The sequence below is a fragment of the Siniperca chuatsi genome, linkage group LG4 (assembly GCF_020085105.1).
Source record: "Siniperca chuatsi isolate FFG_IHB_CAS linkage group LG4, ASM2008510v1, whole genome shotgun sequence".
Lineage (NCBI taxonomy): Eukaryota > Metazoa > Chordata > Actinopteri > Centrarchiformes > Sinipercidae > Siniperca > Siniperca chuatsi.
The window spans coordinates 16,383,383-16,407,731 of record NC_058045.1 but is presented as its reverse complement, the minus strand read 5'-3'; the positions used below and the strand labels follow the sequence as shown (position 1 = coordinate 16,407,731).

The window sequence follows — 24,349 nt, the reverse complement described above, 5'->3', positions numbered from 1 at the left end:
TTCCTGTCATCTCTCTACTGTCAAATATCAATAAAGGCATAAAAATGACCAAAATGATTGTGCAGTGAGGTAAACAGATTTTAAATTAAAGCTGTTGAATCTATAATCGGTACCCTGAGTTGATTTAATGGAATCGAGAGTGATGAAGTTGGATTGATGCATCCCTACTTACATTTATATATGAATATCACCTCCAGTCTCCCTCTGAGTACCTGGAATGACCTTAGCTGAGTGATTCTTATCAGTCTCATATTTCTGTGTCTCTGCTTTCAGAAATATCTGAGGGGCCTTGCAATGAAGCTGTGACCCAAAATGTTATGCCCTTCAATTGAGGAAACCAGCTAGGTTTGTTGTTTCTTCTCCACAACATACTAGCATGAAACACATATGTGCACCGTAAAGTTGTTTTTTACTTAGGTAGCATAGAGAAGTAATTGATTCACAGCATCTTTCGTGGGCACATAGTGTAGGTTCTGTAGACACCGGGGCAGCTGGCTCAGCTCACACACCAGAATAATAAACCCATAGTGAGGTGATGTGTGTGAACCCTATTGGACACTCCCCACTTTTTCTCTATTCTTCCCTCCCTCAATTTCTCCTCCCCAGCCCAGGCCAGAGAGCGGAGGTGATGATGGGCCCCAGAGTTCCCCACTAGGCCTCTGTTACTGGTCCCACTGTGAATGGGTGTCTGTTCCCTGACATCTCCGTCTCTCATCACCACCCCATCAATCCCATGCCTCTGTAACCATCCCTGCAGAGACAGGGCTCCACTTTGTCCCAAAACCCACCCCACTTCCCCAGTAGTCCCCCTGCCTCATAGCCCCCCCACTGTGCATGGCGTGGGACAGCTACCTGACAGCAGAGGCCACTAAATGACAGAACCTTTAGCAAAGCCTCCCTCTATCTCACGATGCATCAAAACAACAAGCATCGACATCCCCCAACATATCCAAATACCATGTGTCTGTCCAAGAGTGAGAGACCATCCCCCACTCTGTATATCCATAATAGAGCCCTTCTACCTTGCTTTCATCCACATTAAGGTCCCCTGACCCAGTAAACGCCTGCAGGATCAAGGCCTCCTCAGGGAATAGAGGTGGATGTTATCATAGCATTCCAGCCCATGTGAAAGTATGCCAATTAGCATAGCTGGAGAATGTTGTTTTGCTAGCCTCTTTCACTAAGCCCCCACCCCAATGGCAGGTGGAGCCCATGTGGCAGGCTCCTAACTGTCATTGGAATTGCCATTGATGATGAAAATTGATATTTTCTGTTGCAGCTGCTCCTAAATTTATTACACATTATGGAAGAAATATAAATTCTACAGTAGGTGGCATGTAACCAATCCTGTGTGAAATATGACCGGTATGTCTCAACAACAATTCCAGTCTTATACTTCTGCAATAGCTTTTCCCAGTGTTCCTTGGCTCTGTGGTGTTGGTGCTCACAATGCAATGTCAGTTGACTTTGATAGTTAATGGATCTGGCTAGCCACACTGAATACACTTCCATTCTTAGCTAAGCTAAGTGTGTGTGTGTGTGTGTGTGTGTTTGTGTAGTCACCATGTGTATGTATTAATTTTTTGCATGCTCCAATGCTCACTTGTACGTTCCAGACAGGTTTATTGGGTGTTTTCACTGCAGAGTAAACATGAACTCTGAAGCCTGTTTGCATATTTTTCCTGCTGGCTCCTCTGGGAAAACAGGTAAATTAGAAAAAAAGGGATTTTTCAAACAATCCATGATGCCTTAGTCAGACAACCTGTTAAAATGAGGACACATCCATAATCATTTTTTACTGAGTGGTTCACAGGACTGATGATGATCCAGGAAAATACGATATGATCATCCTTTAACCTGGCGCTCTGGTAGTAAATCTTCACAGACAGGCAAAATAGCATTATAAGTTACCTGAGTGGAACTCCAGTTCCACTCAAACTATGTGTGTAGTTCACCGTCGCTCTGTATCACAAAGTAAATGACACAATGTAAACACAGTTACTATGGGGAATGTAAAGCATGATATGGTCTGATCATATATAACGTGTCTAGAGTTGCAGAGGTGATATCAATGAGTGAAATCCGACGCACAACTATAAATCAAAACCTATGTTGTAGGTACCTACTTCAGGACCCCCTTTAACCCCTTGCGTTGACTTTAAATCCAGCTTAAGCTCCAATGATTTTATTGTATCACAATTATTGGAGCTTAGTATGCGGTCATCCTCTTTTCTAATTTCATTGCCATGACCAGCACCTAATGTCTCGTGTGCATTCACTAGAAGTGTCACTGCTCTAGTTTGTGAAAATCCTCTATTTATGTTCACACACTGTAGTAACACAGATGAACCCACAACAAAGAGCCTTACTTGGTCCTTAATATATACCTTATTAATAATTTGCAGTATTCGTGCTACTTAGAACATTTATGAACAAAGATGACATTGCTGAAACAAAATGGAAGAGAATACATCATAAACAGACATACACAAGAATGAGAGTACAGTGTCACTGTCATTAAATATTTGACTTCAGAGGCACCTTTTTTTGTGGAGACTGCAGAGATTTAAATGAAGAGGCACAGAGAGTGGAGTTCACAATGTGCACTAGACCTCTACTCAACCACATGCCCTAACCTCAAACAATGCGCTGTAACTCAAAAGCATTGTTTGAGACACGAGGCACACTCTTAACGCTGGCTCTGGATCCAACCTGACCACGATACCAAATGCCTTCAGTTCCCTCAGAGATACATTGCATGCCTCTGTCCAATTCCAGCACACACTCTTCCTACAGCAAAGAACCACTTGAGTACATTTGCAGTGTACTTTGACTCTAACCAGAACTACTCCTCTCCACTTACCATTGAATACTCCTACTGTAGGCGGAATAAAAACAGGCATTCCTGTCTCATAGGGCTTTAATGTGTTATTGTAGACAAACCTTGCCATAAATTTAATTTCTTGGCAGAACGAGTTGTAACTAAAAAGGAACCTCCACTTTTAGTGTTGGTTTTTATGTTTCAGTGCCTGACAAACAGTTCTGACTTGGTGGGGGTAAGTCATTATGTCCAGTAGCCAGGAGGGGGCCGGAAGGGGTTAGAGAGGGATGTCGGGTGATAGCGGTCTCACTTGCCAAAGAGTGCCGTGATCCAACAAGAATGCGATACCAGTGCTCTGCTCTCTATAAATCAATGGACTAGCTGGTTTAGACCGCAAGTGAGCATTTTGTGAGTCCACAGCCTAATGATTTATTTGTAAGTAGCACTACCACTATGTATTTTAGAATGAGATCATAGACTACTATGTCTACAACTCTTTTTCTCATTTAATTTTACACTTTACATGTGTACACTTCAATCTCAGGTAAGTGAACAGTAGTATTGTATGTGTCTGGACTTTCCTTTGTTCGGCCCCCGAATCCTAAGGGACTTGTGGTTTAGTGTAGAGTAGGTTCCTGGCCTCTCTATTTCTGCTGGTGGAGGGATATACGATAAGATAGGTTGTGGTGTGGCTGTTTTTTGTGTTTGTGTTTCTGTGCTGACTGCTGCATGTTTTTGTTCCTGTAGAAGTGTGATTTGGCCTCAGGCTGTCATGTCTAATGGTTTCAAGTGGGTCGTTGGCTTGGATTACAGCATGGTCTTGATTTAGGATCTTGATGCTTCCTGCAGATTTACCGTACACATAAACAGTTTATCATATGACTGGTAATCTCTGTTTAAAGACCCTGTGCACTCATTGATTAAATCTGCTATATATCAAACAAGGAATACTTTAGATATTTGTTTTGACTTGCACATCTTGCCAATTGGTGATCTGATCCAACACGATAATCATGTCGCTGGAGGATATACAGAATGTTGACGTTATCATCTACATTGCAGTTGAATGAAGGAAGCTCAAATAAATGAGCCTAGAATCATTGCATGGAAAAAATAGGCTTAAAGACAAGTCACAAATTGACGTGTTATTTGTGTCCTCATGTGAACTAGCTTTTCCCTTTATGGCTTAGATTCATAGTCATGATCATCATCTATAAGCAGATGATATTTTCAAATAAACCTTTAGTCAGGGCCATAGCCTGTAGAGGGATTGTTTAATAGGTTTCAGTATGTATTCAATCAACCTTTAAAAATGTCAGATAATGTGAATGTGATAATGTGATCACCTCCCCTGTGGGGTAAATCAGCACGCTCTGACCCATGGCTCTGACTCTAACCCGGCAGCAAAGCACAGACTGAACAACCTTTGTGAAAACTCTTTTTACCCCGAGGGTGAATAATAAGGCTCCTTATCATAATTAACATGGATTATTTGGCAAACAATTATAATAGGGCCAAAAGAATAGCCTGAAGTTTTTATTTTGTAGTTATAATGGGTTTCTTTCTTATCGATTGGCAATCCTGAATCTACATATTTAGAGCTTCGTTCTCAATGTGTTTACAATTATGTTTGTAAGCTTTAAAGAAATACTTGCATGGTATTGTGCAATGAAGCAGTGTTAAAGACTTGTGGGTCACTACTAGGTCTTGGAATGGGTGTTCTTGATGCAGGTGGGACTGCAGTTCCCCTTGGTCTTATACTCAGATGGATAATAATTCAGAAAAAGGCTGGTTTCTGACCTATTGGAAACAGAAATAATATTTCATGCTGGTTTAGTCATGGTTTCAGCACGCTAAAGGACTGGGATCATCAAGTTACATCTTAGTCCAACCTTACGATCATTTAAAGGGGATTTGATTTTTATCATGGCTCCTGTTCAGGTCAACACTCCTCACATGCACTTGTGACAGTTATTTATTAGCGACAACACTGAAACCAAATGCCCAGAGTGGCTGTAAAGTGTAGACAATGTTTCAGGTTGTGCACAAACTGTAATCCCTTATTAAAACATTGGCTCATAGAGTGTACCCTGATGACACTACCAGTATTTTTGTTGTTGCTTTTGTAACATTAGTTCCTGAACATGTTGCTCAGACGGCACTTTGTTTTCTCTGGGCTCTGTGTCAGTGTAAAGACTGCATGGTTTTCTGTATTTGTGTGCATATAAGAGAGAAAGAGGGATAGCAACAGATGAAAAGAAAATCTGTGTGTGCCAGAAAAAAATGTGGAATTAATCAAGGAACTTGCTCAGTATGCTACGATCTGCTTTTCATTGCCCCTCTAAATCCTGTCTTTCTAATCACCCTTTCTGTCTTTGTATAAACCTGTGACTAAAACCAACCATCACAAGGGTGTCTGGGTTTACAGGACACATGACAGCCGAACATCAGCTATAAGACTCAAAGCCAAAACCATTTGCTTCTTTCCTATAAAGTCATCAAACCCCTCCATCGCCTCTTTCTCAGTAAATATAAATTTTCTTCAAGTGTGGTCTGAAGTTGTGAAACTGACCGATAATCTTGCATGTTTGTAGCTATGTGTGAATAGCAACAATCTTTTCAAAGCCAGGACAGCTTTCTCATTTTAAGTCGGGCCATTTGGAAGCATCTACAGGGCCATGAAAATTGGCACTGGAATGGGCTGCTATTTGGGTTCCTCTAAGAGATAATTAGAACTTTCTCAGGGAGTCAGTAGAATGAGATATGTTCTGCTGATTATGGCAGCCAGCTTGCAAAAAGCAAGTAAAACTAAGCGCTTGTTGACACATATGGTTTTTTCTCTGTGGCCATGGATTGTAAATCACTTAGACTATGTCAGTCTGTCTGTTGTACACATTACCATTTATTTTTGTTTGTGTGCATGTAACTGCTGCACCTCTTGTTGCGATACTTATCAGCATGCCACTGACTCATTCCTCACGGCTGCCTTTGGTTTATGTAAGTGTGAATGGCAGTGATAGTGTCAGGGTGTGGGTAGCGAAGCCAAGCAGAGAGAAGACTGGCTGTGTGTGTGTGTGTGTGTGTGAATGTGTGGTTGTGATAAAATTCTGAAACCAGGAGCACAACACTCATCCATCTTGGCAGGAGATCTGCGACTCTGGAGAGGGAGAAAAGCAGCACGGCCAACCATTCTGCCAATCTCTCTGTCTCATTCACTCCTGGAAACAGGTCTTTTCCACTCTTTATTAGATCTGATTTATACTTTTTTTTTTAGTATTGAACAACACAGGTTCATGACATTATGCATGCTTTGGCACAGGGAGGATGTAGAGCAACTACTCAAAGGGGCAATTCCAAATAAAAGTGCTACAAACAGGCAGCAAAAAACTAAAGCCCGTACCGACCGTATGCTTTTATTACTGTGCCAGAAAACTGTCTTGATCCAGCGAAAGACAGTTTCTCATTCAATTACGTGTTCCATGTGTGCTTTCCAAGGCTTCATGCACAGCGGCTTCTGAGCCGGCCCAATCTTTCACACACATCCTCATCTCCAACACTCAACTCATTGCCTATCAAAACAGGACTGCACAGGGTCTGTCTGGCACTTGTGCATGTTTATGTTTTATAAGCATCTGTACAGTGTATGTGTGTGCTCATTGTATATGAGGGATATTTCCCAGAGTAAAAGTTCAGGCACGTGCCATGTTGTTTACCCTCTCTACAGTTCAGTTCAGTGCAGTGCTGTAGACAACATAGATTTTGTTGAAATGGAAGGTGTATAGGTGTTTGGGGTATATGTCTCAATGATCAAAGCCCTGTGCTATGACCAAAAATATTGGTTGTGGGGAACCCGGATTGTATTTAATTTGTTATTTAGTTTGCTAAAAGAAGACATTGAAAAAAACACAAGAAAATACCTATTTTTGAGCATAACTGCTTGTCAAAATTATTGTTTCTCAAACCGTTGTATAGTGCCTCCTGTAGTCCCAAAAATCAAACATGGTGTCAGACCTGTTGCCTCATTTGAGGTGTTTTTTTGCCAACTGACAGATGTAGTTGTAGTTAAAAATAGATGATTTGGAATAAATTATGGGTAACACTTTATAATAACCATCATTAATAAATGGTACATCGATAGTTAATAAACTTTAGTTAATAGTTATTTTGCTGTTAACAGACAATGAAATGATAATTACTAATGATTAGTAATGCTATAATTTGTTATTTTCTCATTAGTTTGTGTAATAAAAAATGAGTTTCTAAATTATATATTGTGTCATAGCTGATAAGAGACAATAACAGTTACATTTTGTTACATTAGTAAACTATTTATTAACAGTTTATTGTTATAACATTTTATATACTATATTAAGTACAAATGATTTGTAAACCTTTAAGAAATTGTTTGTAAAACATCTATAAACATTACATAGATATATGGACCAAATATTTGTAACACTTTGTCAGTGGTTAATAATAATAATAATACTAATAATAATAATAATAATAATAATAATTTGTTTGTAAACCATCTGCAAAGATGATTTGGCTAATATAAAGTTGCAACTGATGATTATAATACCTAGTTAAATGGTTAATATAGTATTTTTAAACATTATTTAGAACTTTACAATAACCATCCAGACAATGTTAGATGGTTTACAAACCGACTATTAACCATTGACAAAGTATTAACCGTCTATCTAAATAATGTTTATAGATGCTTCACAAAGTATTTATTAACCATTTAACAAGGTAGTATAATCATCAATTGCAACTTTATAATAGCCATCCAAATAATGTTTGAAGACAAACTAATTATTAACGACTAACAAAGTGTTACAAATATTTGGTCCATATATCTATATAATGTTTATAGATGTTTTACAAACGATTTCTTAAAGGTTTACAAATCATTTGGTAACCATTAACAAATACTTGATATAGTATATAAAATGTTATAATGTGTGCAAGAATAAACTGTTAATAAATAATTTACTAATGTAATCAGAATGTAACTGTTATTGTTTCTTCTCACCTATGACACAGTATATAATTTATAAACTCATTATTTTATGTTAGACAAAGCAATGATAAAATAACATAAAATATAGCATTACTAATAATTAGTAAATTATTTATTATCATTTCATTGTTTGTTAACAGTGAAATATCTATTAATTAAAGTTTAATTTACCATCAATTTACCATTTATTAATGAGGGTTATTATAAAGTGTTACCAAATTATATCCCACTTTATGTGGCCCTGAGTTACTTTGAGTGTGTATTGTGTAACTGTTAACCTGTTGCATAGTACAGTAGGTCTATTGCAGCTCATGATTGATGTTATTCAACAATTTTTGTATTGAGACAGAGGTCTGCATGGGGCAGACCAGCCTACAGGTCCCGCAAGATGTAGCTGTTGGTGGCACAGGAGGTTTTTATCCCTTAAGACTGTGGGTGGACACAGGTGGGCACATTTTAATGTGCTGTCATGATGCTATCTGGTTAGCTGGTTGTTTGAATGCTAGCCATACCTTTAACAAATATCAACGTGTTTGGCAGAGGTAACTTGCACTGACTACAGATGCCTGCTGGTGGACAGATTTGTTGCAGTATAGCAGGAGTGGAAACATGAGGCACAATGTGGGTACAGCCACTTTTAGGGCAAAAAGTAGTGGGAGCAGCCAAGTGAGATCTCCATTGTTTTAACATGAGACATCTTGCTCACTTTTAGTATCAGATATTAGATATCAGCTCAAATTTAAAAGTTTGCAGTGGTATTTTAGACCTCTAGTAGTGCAATGGAGCTGTGTTTCCCGTTGCCCGAGTGGGTTCCTGTTTTATTTATCTCGTGCACGTGCACCGGGACGCACATTCACATGTCAGTATTGGTAATGATTGTAGCAGATGTGGAAGGAAAATGTTTAACAGTCTGCATTTGTATGTGTGTTTGCCTCTTATTTTTATTGACTCAAGTTTTTCAATAATTTCAACTCAAGTTTACTCTTCAGAATTTACTGTTATCTTTATTGTTGTCTTTGACACTACAGTTTATTGTTCTACAGTAATTGTATTCTGCCTCAGTGCATATCATTTCCCAGGCTCAGGACTTTTCAGGTACTCCCTGCTCCACACTAGGTAAACTTTTAAACCATATGATTTTTGAATACTTTAGTCAATATTGCACCATAGCACTATCGATGCTTTGATAATTATTGAGATATTTTGGTCCATATTGCCCATCTCTACCCCCAGTACCTGAGTTTTGCTCAGATGAGTTGATGCTACTTGTTTAATTTGTTTGTTTAGCGTGTGTCTACGACAACTGGCTGCAAAGCAAATTGGCCCACAGGAACAAGAAAGATTCACCCTACTGTTTTATGATGGCTGTTCTTGCTTAGTCCTGTTCTAAATCATCACAGTTTCCACATTAATAGACCACTTTTTTAACATGTTCATCTCTGCTGCAAATTCCTGTCAAATGTTTATGACTGCTAAAGATTCCATCTTCTGCATGTGGAGACGTTGCTCGAGAGATAGGAGACATAAAATATGAGAGTTGCAATTGGGTAGAAAAATCAGCTTAGGAGGATTGAGGGTTTATCATTGTATCATCTTTACAGTCTGCTATGAAGACCAGTGTACACAATCTGCTATTAAGTGCAATGAAATCATGCTGCCACTACACTTTGATCTCAGCTCATTTTGCTTTTACATCACTAATGGATGAGGTAAATCTTATTTTAAAGCACATGAAATTGGTCTGTAGATTTCTGTGAATGGCCCAACGATGACCCAGTTTATTGGCAGTGTCTGGCTACAGCTGCATAACATGTTTTCCTTTTGTGTCTCCCAGCCCCAGTTTTGACCCTCGCCTCGACTGATTTGCCAAAGACCTAAAGCCACACAGGTATGAATCGAATCTTCCCCTCCAAAATGTTTCTCATGTTTTGCTGTGAAATCTTTAATCTCACCTAAAAGCAAGCAGATACAGACCTACACACACACATTCTTCCCCTCTGTCTGTTGGTCTGGTTGTGGTTAAAGTGTGCTTGTTTATGTATGAATGAGTTTTATTGGTCTGGATGGTGCACAAATGATAAGTGAGCAGCCAGTGATCTGCTTTCAGTGCAGCTCAATCAGGCCTGTAAACAGAGCAGGGCTGGAACAGCAGGCTAATGAAACAGAGACTTAGTCCATTTTCTGCTGCTTTGATCCACATTACAGGCCCTGGTGGACCGCAGCATGCTCCTTCACTGTCCCGCTTCCCCCCACTTCACCCTCACAGCTAATTGGTTCTGGTCTCTCCACTTTATTTCTGTTGACTGCAGGACAGTGACCAGAAGATTAGTGAGCAGCATGCTTGGTCTCATGCACTGCATACTGCTATGCAAGGTGTACGCTTGTGTGTTTTGATATGTGGAAGTTTGTGAGCGTGTGTGCTTGTGTGTGCAGAGCGACTGGGGGTGTGCATGCTTGTCTAAGCGTGTGTGTAATGTGAAAAGGCCTTGTTTAAAAACATGCGTAAGCCCTGGAGGCTTGTCAATCCCCAGCACTCAGTGTCACAGCGGGGCCATTAAGGCCTCTCTGTTTTCCTGGAAACAGGCAGACATGCTAGCAGGCTGAGTGTGGTGCTACTGAGGTGGAGATTCATAGTGTAATGCTGTCCTCTGTACCATAACTCAGACCATGACTCGGAAGAGCTCTTAGTGAGATGGATAAATCCAGGAGTGAGGTTGGTGAGTTTGGTTTGATGTCCTCCAACTATGCTCAGCATGATACCTCCTCATTGGTGAATCACATCTAGCAGGAAGCTCTAGGAGCAGCTACAGGTTGACGGTGGGAAGCGGAAAGGGAGGACGAGAGGGAAGAGGGAGGAGAGAGAGAAGCATAGACAGTCAGACAGATAGATAGATACTTAAACACTTAGTGATATGGAGGTTACACTAAATCTAGCATGAGTGTTTTTGGCTTTTGGACTGGGCCTGAGGAGGAGGATGTGAAGAGGGAGGGTTGGAGTGAGAGCAAGAGAGACGAGAGGGAGATGTGGAGGCAAGTCTGGGTCTGAGTGGAAACTTGAATGGAGTGGAAACTGGGCTGGAGGCCACTCAGCAGATCCACCTGAACCCTGCCAGAGCAATCAGCTATCAGGAGTTTAGAGAGGGAACTATTTGCCCCCTAAGTAAATTCAACAGGGGTTTGTAGGGATTTGGCCTGCTTTTTGAGCTCTAATGCAGGGATATTTTGCTAAGTGAAGTCCTCTTGTTTTCTGGAGAGGGTGCCAGAGCCTGTCTGCCTTTTAATGGGATCACAGCAGACACCTCAGGAATCGCCAGGTGAAGTGATTCCGCTCTCTACTTCCAGCTGTGTAAACACTCACATGCCCCCCCCACACACACACACACACACACACACACACACACACACACATAGACACATGTACTATCACTTCTAATAAAATGCTTGCTGGCTCACATCGAGGGAAATGCTCACTTTCCCTTTTGCTCTCAAATAAAAAAAGCTCATTTTTCTGCTTTTGAGAAAGTTCTTGGCCTTGTTAAAAACAATGAGTTGCTTGAAAGATGTAAACAAATTTTACAAGAGCTGGTGTTGTCTTTTCTCAGGCTGGGAACGTTCAAAGGAGAATGACATTGTTCTTCCTCTCTCGCCCTCTCTATTGCTTTTATATTTCATTCTCTTGTAAATCCTTTATTTAGCTTTTTCTGTCAACATTAATTCTGTTTGTAACCTTTATTTTTCTAACCTTAAATTTAGTCTGTCCTGCAACCTTATCAGACCTTGATGTAGTGATATGTATAGCATCATCCACTTTTTCTGAATGAATTGTGAAAATGTTTATACTTACAAACCGTATAGTTACAAACCTTTTTGGAATTTTGGCTCTTGGTCACTTTAGGACGCAGCTTTACTTAGCCAGCGTGGCCTATAGGGTAGGTTTGTGCAAAGAAGGAGGAGAGGAAACAGTCTTAGTGGCCAGGCAGTAGCTGTACTGTTAAAGGCATTTGGACTTTAAAGCTCCATTGTTTATGTAACCAAGAGAAAGTCGAGACTCCCTTATGGCCCTTTTGAAAAGCAGATGCCGGAGATTTTTGCCTCTGCATTTTATGGCTTATTTGCTACCAAGGAGATTCTGAGATTTCTTATGGGACTAAATCTTTCCTCACTTTACACGTGTCAGGCAGAAGTTATATATAAGGAGGGGTTTAGCTGTTAGTGTAAATATTTGTGTATAGCTTGTTCTCTATTTTTTGGATGCAAACTGATTATTGTAATAATCTGTCCATTTTTTAAAGATAATTTTTATTGGCATTGATTTTTGACAACGAACTGGCGATGTTGCATAATGTGGCAAGCGCTCCATAATCTGTCCATTTTAACACCTTTAACCTTCTATGAAGTGTTTTTGACTGCATGATACATACCGCTCCACTCCCCAGTAGGAATCAAATCTGCAACGATGCCTGCTCTACCCATTAAGCTACCAGGACCTGTCTGTGAAAATAAATAATACTTATTTAAAGTGTTTAACCGATGAGCTTATTCAAAACAAATTACAGTGAATAAAATTAGTCGAGTGCACTTCTTTGTTAGGACATATGGTTTTAATTTTTGACAGGTGTGGGATAGAAACTGTGATGTTACAGCCACTGTCATAGTATGCAGTCAACAAGAAGACAAAAGGTAATATGCATATGCTGTGTGATTTGTAAATAAATAAAAGACAGACTATACAGATATAATACAGTAATTCACAGAACAGTTAAAAACTAAATTACAGTTCCAGACTAATTTTCCAGCCCTGGTGATGACTGTATCACTTCTCAGCTGTTTTCACTTTACCATCAAGGCTGCCCACAGTGCAAAAAACATCCCTTCTTAACAAGTCATTTAGTTTCCTATTCAGCCTTGAGGGCTTATTTTTCATTAAACAAGGAAAATATTCTGCCATTCGGATGAGACAATTCCACATGCTAAATTAGATCGCTGCACTAGTATCAAGTATGGGACAGCTGTAACACACACACACACGCACACACACACACACACACACACACATGCTCAGACATTGGTCACTGACAACACTTTTGGTCTTTGAGCCACTGTGCTGATAGTCTGTAGGAGCAGAACGGCAATCATCCTAAGCTCAGAGGAGCTATAGTGTGGACGGAACTTTCATTACCAGATCCTTATATAAGACCTGTGTCACAGATCTTGCTCAGAGTGTGATCATATTTTTGTGTGTCTTGTGTGCAGCCATGGGTGCAGCCAGCTGGAAGGTGAGATGTTTTTAATAACTAACTAGCCATGCCTTGCAGCTACAGGAGGAAGGTCCAACCTAAGACGTCACTCTGACAGTATCTTGTGCCAGAACAGACAAACTGGTCCTAATAAGACCATGTTGGCCTAAAAGTGAGTTTTGCCATTCTGCATGATGCGTGGAGATGGAGCTAATCCCATGGTATTAAGTTTGGTTTTCTTCAGCTTGGGTATACTTGCATTACTGTTTAGATGGACATTTTTGCATTTGTAGAGTTTATTCTTAAAACAAATTGTTTTGCACAATGGCATAGTTCTTGGAAAACAACTAGTAATTTTCTTGAATACCACCACGTCTATTCATGTGACCCCTTGAATACAGAGTTTGTGCAACAATAGTGAATTTAAATATGTCTGCAGAACACATAAGAATGTGAATATTTAGTTTTTCCCCTGCATGATGTTTGAAGGGAAAATGGCCTTTAAAATGCAAGAAAATTAGTATGTTCAGTGATTTAAAACATTCTTAACTTTCAGTAATTGAGTAGAGAAAATCACTTCTCCAGACTGTTTCCTTACAGTGTGATTTTTCTACATTTATTTGTGTTTTCCTTTTGGGTGCAGTACCTGCAAACCTTCATCCAAATTGTGCATTTTGAAACAACTCCAATCCAATCCCTGACCTCCCGGACTGCATTAGTCCATGTGTTAGCTCAGAGCTCAGCCTTATTGAAAGAGTCTGGACTCCAGCCTCAGCTGTTTGCTCAGCTGGATGACTCAGGCCTCCCCTCGGGATCAGTCAGCTGCTGTCCTGCTGGATGTGCCACCAAGCCTCCAAAAATTCATTACTGTTATGGTCCCCGCTTAGTCCACATACATGAATTAGTGTTGAGGTTTATGATCAGTTGATCGACAGAAAATTAATCTCCAACAGTTTTGAGAATCAATTAATTGTTCATTTATCAAACAAAAAGGCCAAACATTCTCTGGTTGCAGCTTCTTGCTGCTTTGCTGGTTTTCTCAGTTTTACATAATTGTAAACTAAATATATTTTTGAACTGTTGATCAGACAAAACAAGACATTTGAAAATGTCACCTTGGGCTCTGTGAAACTGCAATTTTAAAAAAAAATCATTTTATAGACTAAGCGATTAATGGATTATTCAAAAAAACAAATTGACAGATGAATTGTCAGTAAAAAAATTGGTAATTTCAGCCCTTGAAACTAGGCATAAAAAATGATACTCAGCTCTAGTTTTATGTGATATAAGATGTGGGTGTTCTGGTATTAAATATACAGCACAGAATATGCATCTGTAGCATTCACATGTATAGATGTAGGCCTACAACAGTCAAAAAGGTTATTGTGATTTAGCTGTACTGTAGGTGTTATCCAGCACTCTATTTGCCCTGCCAGGTGACCCCTCCTCAACTGACATTCAGGGCTTCCACAGTGACCCATTGGCTCACTGGCCCACTGGATTAGCAGTGCAGTGAGCTGAGAGGCAAGTGAGTGATATACTGTGTGTGTAAAAGTAAGGGGCATTAAGTGGAACACAAGCCAACAGCAAAAGCCACAATATATCTGGCAAGATGTGTCTTTCCTACAGCATATCCATCCTTGGCCTTAGTAGACTGTGTGTGTGTGTGTGTGCGTGTGTGTGTGTGTGTGTGTGTGCGTGCGTGCGTGCGTGCGTGCGTGCGTGCGTGCTATTGTGTGTGTGTGTGTGTGTGCACAGTCCCAATTCCCTAAACTGGAGTCTTGCCTTACAGAGTGACCCCGTGAGCTGATTTATGTTTAGATTTCATTCCATTCATTCTGTAATGCTGGGTGGGTTTCAGCAGGAACTATTAACCAGTAAATCTCCCAATGCATGAACTGAAAACATGCGTGTGACTTTGTGTGCAAGTTTGTTTGCTTTTGAGTATGCATATTAGACTGTATGTGTGTGTGTGAGAAAGAGAGGAGAAAAACAGAGGTAGCCTAATTTGTGGAGATAGTGGAATCATTAAGCCATGTCTCAATAATGGAGACTAATGTGGGATGACGTGCACTCATCTGGAATGCTTCAGTAGCAGCAATCAGCGTGGAAAATGGAGTGATATGGAATTTCTTTGACAAGCTTTCATTCATATTCGTAAATGGACACTAATGTGGAAAAATATGGAAGAGTAGCTTACTTAGGGAAAATGAGGATATGGTCTAGGAAAATTATCTAACTTATCAAATGTGATTGTGTCCCAGTTCCTTTTTAAGTATGCCCAAACATTTGTGAAAATATCTCTAAAATGCGGTTTACAACAAAATGTATATGTGTGAACAGTTCAGGCCTCATAAACTTGACGAAAAGAATAACGAAAGTGTCTTGTTTGCCCTGTGCTTTCCTGTACTGTGCACTACTTAATGCTACTTAATGTTACTTCCATCAGACACCACTGACAGGCTCTGAGATATTGATATGATACAGGACTAAAACTCTGGATGGATATGCATTTTCCATAGTGACGCCATAGTCGCATGTGTACAAGATTGGGCCTGCCTCTGCCTTCACATAAACAGCAGTCACTGATCATTTCCTTGGCTGAGTGAGTGAGGGCCGGAGCATCAGGGGAGAAGGAGGCAAATGAATGACCAATTTGTGTTTTTCTAGGAATCTGAGTTTTGGAAAGGACTCATTTACCCCCCTGGACTGCCCTCTTCTGCCTTTGGACTGTACCCCCTTTGCTGGGAGTGCCTCAGTGGTCAGGCTGCTGCGTGCCCCCATGCTGGGATTGACTGGATGCATTTAGAAATGGGGGTCTCTTCTCCAGCCTTTCCTGACTTCTTACTGTTAAATTTACCCTGCTCTCCCTCCTTCCTACCCATTGCTTCATAGCCCTCATCTCCACCCTCTGCCCCTCAACCTTTGTGGGAAAGTACTCAAAGAGGACTGGGCCATCTATCAAACTGGCCATTAAAAAGAACTGCACTTCTAACAGTAAAGCAATGAATCAATTAGTTTCTCGTTGCCGTGGGTTATTGTCAATAGATCTGTGGAAAAAGAAAAACGACCAATCCAATGCTGACAAGGAATTATTTATACATATGCTCATAAACGCCTTGTTTTATTACTCTTTTCCTAGGGTATTTTCAATTTAGTTTGATCAATCTCTTACTTGTCTGATTGATATTTGGATGTAGATCATAATGCCAACCTGCAACTCACTGCCAGGTACAACATGTAGTAAAAGACTTGGTAAGCAATACACCTTGAGCAATGAATCATGCAATGTACTGTAGTAAAACTACCATTATTAAACTTACTTAAACACACCTTAAAGTATATAAAATGCCACACCACCCAAAAGCATTTAACGGCAGTGTGCTGAGCTGCAGTTGAGCTTCCGCCATTCATAAATCCACATTTATGAATCCTTGGATTTATACATCGTTGCCAGTTTTACCACCCTATCCATTTCCTGCACTAAATCTCACTTATGACATTGATATGGCTAGAACTATTATGTCAACTAATAATACATCTAAAGAGATTTATTTTTGGTTGTTGGGTTCTGGTTGTTTCTCTCTGCTGCCATGTCTACTGACATCTTATAGGAATGGAAAACAAGCAATGCTGGTGTGTAGGTGTGGGTGGGAATCTGTCTTTGGGGGTTTAAATCTGAGATTTAAAGGTCTGACTTGTGTTCTTGTGTTCAGTGACAGTTAATTGTCTAAATTTATAGATACACTTTAAGTAGCCAGAATATGTAAGACCAAATCATGAGCATGGAGGTTCATTCCTGACCTTGGCAACATTTATCTGTGATAAAATACTGTAAACTAAAGGTTCACTTACTAGCTTTTCCTGGAGTTTTTGACTGTAAGGTGATGACACCAGAGCAAGTTAATTTCACTGAAGCACTCCATGGGATACAGTAGAAAACTCCAGAAAAGCAAGTAAGTGACCCTTACGTTTAGAATATTTTATCCCAGAAGACAGACACTTTATCAGAATCAGAATCAGAAATACTTATTTGATCCCCGAGGGGAAACTCTTTTGTTACAGCAGCTCATTATCACGTCAGTGCGCAGTACATATGATTGAATAGAAGTACTAAGCAAAAAATATAATACACTATAATACATGTCAGAAAATAAATTAAGTACCAAGTGGGTATAAGTATAAAATAAGTGTGAAGTACAAAGTGGGTTTAAGGGTTGATGATAATAATACGGTATAAGGTAATAGTGCATGAACTGCCAAGTTAAGTGTAGCTTATTAAGATTATAATGAGACGGAGGATATTGCACAGCAGTAAGAGGTATGAATCTGAATCTGAATATTATTGGGGCATCAGTGATTTGAGAGCTATGCCTACATGGGTATGTTTTATGCACGCTACATTTCGGATGTGATAAAGGTCTTGTAGTCTGCATTTCATTTAAATAAAGGTTGTTTGAGTGCATTCATATCACTGTTTATATACACAGTGTTACAGTTTTAGGTCCACATCATCATTTGTATTATACTTTGACTTTTGATTTATTGCCCCCTTACCTCTTACCTACCAATTTAGAAAAGGTTAAGGAGTCATATTAACTATTATATTTATTTTTTGTCTGTAGAAAAATGCATTTATATATTTACATACTATTGTATGTTGTATATAGTATTATAGTACTATAGTTTATTGTTACTTACTGTTAACTACTTCCTTGTTAGCTAGTATCAGGACAGTCTTAAAGGCCTTGGAAAATCTTCAACCAACTTGTTACTCAGAGAGATGGGGTCATACTTGAACATAAGATTTTCTGCCAAAGTTGAAACACTTGGTTTGAAGTGGGCAGGGCTCTGTTGGAGAAAGGTGATGTCATGTACTCCCATGCACCAATCAGGATTTAGCAAGATTTGAATCAAATGTGATGACAGTTAAGGGATTAAACACTAATTTTGATAAGCTGCTGTTGGTCAAATATGAACAAACCACTTTTGACTTTAAACCTCTTAAAAAACAATAACAAATGATATTATAGAGAAATAATAACATTTCAACCAAGTTTTTTCAGGAGCTTTAAACTTATAACTGCCCTGGCAACTAAAATATAATGTGTGTGTATTGATGAAGATGAGCACACTAATGAGCAAAAATAAGCAAACACATGAGCATAAAAAGCATGATGAGAATAACATGGAAGCATGAACATTCACTTGTCCCACTTTGCTTGGTGAATCCTTATGAAGCTTTGCGGTTTAGTGTTGTCCTCAGCCCCTGTCTGTCAAAGTTGTTGCCACAGAGGCTGTCTCTATGTCATGTAATGACCTGCAGCTAAAGCTACACTTATAAAACCAGAGTTTTATGTAAAGGTGCATCAATCTTATCCTAAATCCACAAAGCACTGCTGACCATGTATTCAGTGGTGAGAAAACTTCTCCACACAAGTGATGAAACAAATCTTTTATAGTTTTATAGTTTTTTTTATAGTTTTTACAGTGCATTGTATTATATATTTTTTTTGCTAGTACTTTGTCCTGTGTGCACTGACGTAAAGACGAGCTGCTGTAACAAAGAGTTTCCCCTTGGGGATCAATAAAGTATTTCTGATTCTGATTTCTGATTGACCGTTTCACCACATTCACTCCAGCCCTTGACTAAGAAAAACTTATTTCTAAGGTCCAGGGAGTGCACATTTTACTGATGTCATGTTACATGATTTCTATTGTAAGTCTGCACAGTTCATACATATTCCTCTAGCTGCCACCAAGGGAACTTGTAGATTTTAGTGTCTCCTCCTGACTGACCAACACATTGTCTTTTCTGCATAATGATGGAAAATTGGCAGGCTTCACAGGCTCAATTTATGACGTTTTTCAGATGCAATTTTATTACATCGGGAGAGAATCTACTGGGAATCAAGCCATTATTAAAATTGTTAACACTGTGTTTGTCAAAAGATAGAAATGATATTATTGGACTGCTGTCTTTCTTGTTTTAATGATGTCATTGCTCACATGGGGATCTGTCCTCCAGTGCTTACGAGAGAAAGATTGGGCGGAACACAATTCTAGATACAATACATCATCGGTCTATTTCACTACAGTACACAAACAGAATATTTATCTTGTACACATGCTTGCACATTCATTCTCATGCAAACACACATCTGCAGATATCTTGAAGGCCACGTATCTCTGTGTTTGGGGCAGATAAGGATACTGATCTGATCAGGAGCAGTGTAGCGTGGATTGTATTGTCTTGTTTCGACTGTTGGACAGAACATACACTCACTGGCCACTTTATTAGGTACACCTGTTCAACTGCTTGTTAACGCAAATACCTAATCAGTCAATCACGTGGCAGCAACTCAATGCATTTAGGCATGTAGACATGGTCAAGAAGATCTGCTTCAAGCCAAGTATCAGAATGGGGAAGAAAGGTGATTTAAGTGACTTTGAACGTGGCATGGTTGTTGGTGCCAGATGGGCTGGTTTGAGTATTTCAGAAACTGCTGATCTACTGCGATCAAACATCTGTCATGCAACCATCTCCAGGGTTTAAAAAAAAAAAAAGATAAAATATTTAATGTCCAGCAGTTCTCGGTGCAAAAATGCTGATGGCAGAGGTCAGAGGAGAATGGCCAGACTGGTTCAAGCTGATAGAAAGCAACAGTAACTCAACCACTTGTTACAACCGAGGTATGCAGAAGAGCATCTCTGAACACGCTGAACCTTGAAGCAGATGGGCTACAGCAGCAGAAGACCACACCGGGTGCCACTCAATGGTTCAGGCTGCTGGTGGGGGTGAGGAACTCTTCGCAATTTTCTACTATACCGGAGAAAATCCCCGGCTGTAGAAGCTCGTCCACAGCAATAAAGGGACTAGGGAGGCTGAGGATATAACGTTTGGCCAACCCACTCAGGTGAAGTAGGGGATTCTTAGCCGTCATCCTTGTTGTGGTCCGGTCTTCTGTTACGGACAGAACAACCGGAGACAATGGTAAGGAGACAGAGAATTTATTACAACACAGAGGTAATATGGAATGGTATTGATACTATCCTTTATCTCACTGCTGGTGGAAGAGTGTGGGCACTGGAGCGACACACTCAGGAGACTGGAGACAGACGGGAGCCGGGAGCTGGAGCGACACACTCAGGAGACTGGAGACAGACGGGAGCCGGGAGCTGGAGCGACACACTCAGGAGACTGGAGACAGACGGGAGCCAGGGTTCGGGGTTCCAAGTGGTAGTTTTCTCAACGTGGCGTAGTGGGTGAGTCCGTGTAGCATTCGTAGGTAGACTGCGATGCTCTGTCCTTCGTATGAACGAGACCAGACACTGACTGAGGTGAGGAGCTGGGTTATATAGGGAGTAGAGTGGCTGATTATGTGCAGGTGTGCGATGGGTGACAGGTGCTGGGAATTAATACTCAGGTGAGGGAGTGCGCTGTGAAGGGGAGTCTGAAGTGCGAAGTGACTGGAGAAAACAAGACAGACTGTGACAGTAATGGTGTGGGGGATATTTTCTTGGCACACTTTGGGCTCCTTAGTACCAATTGAACATTGTTTAAATGCCACAGCCCACCTGAATATTGTTGCTGACCATGCCCATCCCTTTTTGACCACAGTATACCCATCTTCTAATGTCTACTTCCATCAGGATAATGCGCCATGCCACAAAGCTCAAATAATCTCAAACTGGTTTCTTGAACATGACAATGGGTTCACTGTACTCAAATGGCATCCACAGTCAACAGATCTCAATCCAATAGGGCATCACGGATGTGCAGCCGACAAATCTGCAGTAACTGGGTGATGCTATCAAGACAATATGGACCAACATCTCTGAGGAATGTCTCCAGCACCTTGTTGAATCTATGCCACAAAGAATTAAGGCAGTTCTGAAGGCAAAAGGGGGTCCAACCCAGTACTAGCATGGTGTACCTAATAAAGTGGCCTGGGCTGCTGGCTATTATATTTCTCAGTTTCCTCTGCAATGCTCATGTTTATGTCTCTGTTTCTCATTTGCATGCTTATTGAATCAAAAACAGACAAGTGGATTTCTGTTCATTGCACATTTTGTCCCTATCTGATTGGCACATTTCAGTGTTTTCACTGCTTCCACCACAAACGAAGAGCTGCCCTGTGTATTTCTCCAACTCTTCCCCTCCTGTAGGCACAGAAGGACTGATGTTAATAATTTGACTGCTGGATCCTGTCCTGTAGACCCATATGGTTTCACTGGGATGGATCAGGATTATTAATCGTGCTCTGTTGCCTGTGAAAAATGAATGTGATACTTCTATTGTATTACAGCAGGGTCTGGTGAGTGAAATGTCTTGAACACTTGGTCTGGATGACAGCATCAGGTTGTTTCCTGACTTTCCAGAGTCATCAGGTGATATTCTCTGCAACCTTTGTTGCAACTTGTGTCCCTGAGGACACTAAATGAACACAATATATTTGGAGTGATATGATACAAGTCAACAGTTCACTATCTGTCTTATACCTTTTCTCTCCCACAAATGGCAAGGTCCTTGTACCATGTGTGTCATGTACTTACGTTACACATTGTCAGTATTTCCCTACAACAATCTCACCAAGACAAATGGACCTACAGTGCATTTGTTTTGCTTACGAATAACACGATTGACAAATGAATTGATTGGCTTATTTAAGTGTGGGCATCCATTTACTTTGATCCCAGCTGACATCAGACTCTAACTGATTCCAGTTTGGCTCTCTTACTAGCAGCATTCAGCCTCTCTGTGAGCTGACAGCTTCTTTCAAATGCAGTTGTAAAAATAGATAAAGCTAGGATATCCCCCAATTCTGACACTAAGGCATTTGATTGGCTGTGATGGACTATTTACATCATTGTTATTGGCCCACAGTTTGAGAAGCGTGACTTGAAGCCAACAACCATTACCCGTTTCCCCTTTCCTCTGCTTGGCTGTCAGTGCCCTGTGTGTGTACTGTTGTAAGATTCCCTTTAAAGTACCTTGCGAACACTTTGACCACTTGGTGCGCTATGGAGCAATGTTTTCCACGCTTAAAATTCTCTAGTTGTAGATTCAGAACCTGAAAAATGATCAAGAATTGTATGAGCTGCAAACAGAAAATCAATTTAAATAAATACATTGGAAAAATGGAAAAAGAAGGTATTGTTCACTTTATAGTTTATTGTGAGAGTGTTTGTGCCTCGCTGTGAGTTCCAGAGGATGGCTGAGTTTTTAGCAGGACAATCTCTTTTGTGTAGTACTTCAAGTTTCCTAGCTCCATTTCGGACTCACTCATCCACTTCATAACCAAATGGGACATTAAGTAGTAAAGTATCATCTCACCACTGACATCTGCGTTAAGCTAACTCAACCTACCCATCTGTACTACTTTGGGAAGTAGGCTTGTGTTCTTACAAGACTTGCATATGATTGGTTAGAAATAGCGTTATAATAGTGGTTATATTGTTTATTCATTGCCTGCACTATACCATAGTTTAAAGAGATGTGTTTCTTTTGCATGCTAATAAGACTTGTTTTTTCCTTTTTAGAACGTATACTTCTCATCAGTCTTCCTCCTGTAGGCTCACACTTTACGACCCATGCTGACTACTGTATATAGGTTGCAGAGGTCTTTAAACTCTCTTTCCCCCTGACGTCATGCTTTTGGGTTGTGACAAGTAGCAGTCCCTCTTCCCAGCAGAGCTGTAGTGCACGCTAACTGAAGTGAGGTCACCACAGTAAAAAAACACAAAGTTTCCTAAGGTCGTAAAGGCTGGCCGCTGAGTGTTTGGAGCACTAGAGGAATACGTCCTGGATAATTGGCGGGATAATTTCCATAGCGGCAGCTGAGGTCAGGCATGGGCCTCCTTCCCCCACTGTCCACAGTCCACCCATACAGTCTGAGCCCCTCATTTGCCCTTCCTCCCATCACCATAACATCTCATCTAATTGTAGTTTTTCCCCTGCCTCCACAATTCGCACCAACTTTTGGCCACACTCACCTCATGTGTATCCATTCTGGTCTCTAATAGCGTTCTCCTGTGGAGTTATGCCCACTTCTTGGAGATAATGTCTTGTCACCGGCTGTTTTGAAGGTGGATTCAGGACTGACCTCTTGTCCCAAAAAGAGACTCATGACCTGAACTGTTTTAATGAACAATATATACACAGGCATAGCAAGTAATACACACATACTGGAAACATAACCATGAAAATACAGAAACACACATGAAAAGAGGCAGATAGTTTTAGAGATGTCTTGATGATGCACAAGGTGTCATTTTTGAGCTGTGCTAAGTACCTCTCAATGGTGATCACTTGGCACAATAGCCTAGACCTAGACAGAAGGTCAAAATTTGCAACTGTAGTTTGCTACACTTTTGATGGTACTGGTACTTGCAGATTACAGTAGATCGAGTTACATGCTGTAAGGTAACAACATCTTTTAACTATAAAAAAGTGTCACTTCTGATAAGCCGCAAGTTAAGCTAAATAGTTCAGTCCACTACTTAAGCGTAATCAAAAACTTTTAAAAAAGAAAAGTAAGAAGTTGATATTATATATATGGAAAAGTCAACATTTACAAGTATTTTAAAGCTGCTGATTTGATTGATTTTTTTGGTCAATTGAAGGCAGCGGAAAAAGCTGAAAACACAACCTTGACATATTATCCCCTTGTTGCTATGGCTAAGTTTTAGCAAACAGTTGTCTATTTACACATCTGGCAGACATTAACCAACATTAGCATTCATTCAGATTTGTGTTTCTAGACATCTGATGAATTTTAGTCCAATATTCACTTTCCTGTATGATTTGTTTTGGTCTCCACCAACTCCTGAGAAAAAATTCTGCCTGTCTGACTACCACTTGGTGCTGGGTCAGTAGCGTACAGTTGGTTTATCAGAGCTGTTTTGCTGAAAACTGCTGTTGCTGGAAACCCAAAACAATGGCCTGAAAGATTCTGAAATGCTCCGTAGAGCTGAAGGGAACTGTAGAGTTTGTCACTATGAGTCCCCTTTTTACATTACTCTTACATTTGATCCATTGTTTACATAAATATAATAATCAGTGCAGCCTTAAATAGAAGGAAATTACTTTAACAAGTATCATATGGACACTACACATCATCATTAGATGTAGCAGATAACCATTTTCTGTTCTTCTGTCTGTTTGCATGTTGTCCTCATCTCTCCTCTTTCCTTTATTGCTCAAATGTTTCCTCATTTTTCTTGTCCACTTTTCCCTGATATATTTCTGTCTTGTTCACCTTC

The 24,349-nt window shown here is 40.1% G+C and overlaps 1 protein-coding gene across 1 annotated transcript in view; it reads left to right on the top strand.

The window, feature by feature from the left end:
• Window positions 1-24,349, top strand: part of LOC122874522 (zinc finger protein 469) — a 208,160-nt gene that overhangs the window by 41,669 nt on the left and 142,142 nt on the right. Inside the window, exons 5-6 of the mRNA XM_044192508.1 lie at window positions 274-345; window positions 9,682-9,735. The gene's annotated coding sequence lies outside the window, so the exon portion shown is untranslated. The remainder of the gene's footprint in view (window positions 1-273; window positions 346-9,681; window positions 9,736-24,349) is intronic.